At 28.0% G+C, this 2,500-nt stretch overlaps 1 protein-coding gene across 6 annotated transcripts in view; it reads right to left on the minus strand.

Moving 5' to 3' along the window:
- The window catches only part of LOC124429426 (ecdysone-induced protein 74EF-like), a 238,898-nt gene that overhangs the window by 25,464 nt on the left and 210,934 nt on the right, over positions 1-2,500 (minus strand). The gene's annotated exons all lie outside the window — the stretch shown is intronic.

The following is a 2,500-nucleotide window of genomic DNA, read 5'->3' on the forward strand; positions in this document are numbered from 1 at the left end:
TATATATATATATATATATATATATGTGAAATTTTTAGTGATAATTATATATGTATGTATACTAAAGAGGTATCTAAGAACGTATGTTATATATGTGCACGTATATCTAAAAAGATATTTAAATAATTATATATGTATTTATGTATATATATCTAAAGAGGTATCTAAAAATCTATATGTGCTATATATATATTTATATATCTCATAGATTTGTAATGTACATGTATAATTATATCAGATATATATATATATATATATATATATATATATATATATATATACACATATATATATGTGTTGATTTTTTTCTTTCTTTCTTTCTTTCTTTCTTTCTTTCTTTCTTTCTTTCTTTCTTCCTTCCATCCTTCCTTTTTCTTTTTTCTTCCCCTCTTGTATCTTTTCTTTCTTGCATTGTTCCTTTTTCTTCTTCTTCTTTTTCTTTTTCTTCTTCGTCTTTCTACGTCTCATACTCTTTTGCTTTTCTTTCTTTTTTCTTTTTTTTTTTTTTTCTTTCTTTTTCCTAATCTTGCGACTTGTGAGCTTCGAGAGTTCTCCTTTACGTTTTCCCCAGAGGCAATCCCTTTCACTTCGTTGAAAGGAAGGAAGGAACAACAAACGTGTTGTTTCGCCTTGTCATCTTGATAGATTAGATCAAGTAGCTTGACTACTCGACTCTCTTTCTTTCTTTCTTTCTTTCTTTTTCTCTCTTTCTTTTCTCCCTCTCTCTTTCTCTTACCCTTGTCCCCTTCTCTACTCTCGCCCTCACCACTGATTTTCTTTCTCCTTTAACATGATCCTTTTTTGTGTTGTTTTTCTTATTGTCTTCTTTTTTCTCTTTTTTGTTTTTCTTTTGTTTTTTTTCACTTGTCATTGTTATTCCTTTCTTCTTCTTATTATTATTATTGTTGTTGTTGTTGTTGTTGTTGTTGTTGTTGTTGTTGTTGTTTGTTTGTTTGTTTGTTTCGTTCGACAAAATCCTTTCGTATGAATTTTCTCATTAATTTCCCCGATTAATCGAATAATCCTAAACGCTAAATGCATTATATAATGTCATTAAATCGATATCATTGTTAAATTGTTGACGTTATTATGTCACCGATATTAATTACATCTGAATAAAATTGTTTTCTTTTATTATATCACGTCGTCGTCTTATTCTTTGACATTCTTTATAAAGATAAAGATAAAGATTAAAAAAAAAAAAAAAAAAAAAAAAAAAAAAAAAAAAATAAACTTCGTCTTTCATTTAATATTTCGGACTAATCTTCTTTACCTTTTTTTTTTTCCTTTTTTTTTCTCTCTCTCTCTCTCTCGATCGTCGTCATCGTCGTTTCCATTGTTTAAATTTGTTTTTACGTTTGACAATATCGACGATATCGACGTTAATCGATGATAATAATTGATTATCGATTAATGCACCGTAAAGAAATAACAAATTAATAACAAATTAATGGTCACCGTTTAATATTAAATCTATTTTGTAAAATATGATATGAACTACGATTTATATTCGAAATCGCAGCATTATCGAATAACCAAACGTTCCTATCGATCGCTATGAGATACATTCTACTGTCGTCGAGGAGACCGACGACTACGATAAAGAAATGAGGTCAAAGAAAACTTCCTCCCCCTCCCCTCTGCCCCTCTATCCCTCCTCCTCAAGCCTCAAGCCTCTTCTTCTTTCCCCCCTACCATCCCTATCCCTATCATGCCCCCTCCCCCCTTCCCCTTTATCGCTCCATCTTCCTCTTCTTCACGCACACAAACACACACGCACACCTGCGAAGAATGAGCCCGACATTGCAAACGCGATTCGTTCGAAATTGATAACGAGACGTCGATTGATACCGTATAGATACTTCTGTCAAAAAGCTCGAAGTAATTTTCCTTTGATAGTTATCTGTATCTTCCTATATTTTGATTTTTTTTTGTCTTTTTTCTACTTTCTTTTGTGTTTCTTTTTTTGCTTTTCTTTTCTTTTTTTGTCTCTCTTTTTTTTTTTTATTCTTTTCATCCTTTCGAATTAGTTCATTTTTTTTCCAATAGTTTTTCGAAAAATTCCATAAGATGTTTTCGAATATTTTGTTCATTTGAGAGATAATCGATGTGTATATATGTAAAATTGAATATACATTTGTAAAAAAATATTTGTTAATATTGAGAGATCGAGAATTATATGAAACTTGTCGAACTACGTATGTATGTTAAAAATAAGTATTAAATATATTTATTAGATCTATCATATAGTTCTGTCTTCTTATAGCGTTATTATATACACATTAATAACATTATTTCATTTCTTTAGATTTTTAGATAACGATTTATTTTGATTCAATATATATATATATATGTATATATATATATATTAAAGTATATAATTATATTATAAAATAATATAAATTCGTTTGAAATATATATGAAATAATATAAAAAATCAAATTCATTTATTATCTAAATACATTATCAAATATTTATTGTATGCATTATAAAAAGAATG

The sequence above is a fragment of the Vespa crabro genome, chromosome 15, assembly GCF_910589235.1.
Source record: "Vespa crabro chromosome 15, iyVesCrab1.2, whole genome shotgun sequence".
Lineage (NCBI taxonomy): Eukaryota > Metazoa > Arthropoda > Insecta > Hymenoptera > Vespidae > Vespa > Vespa crabro.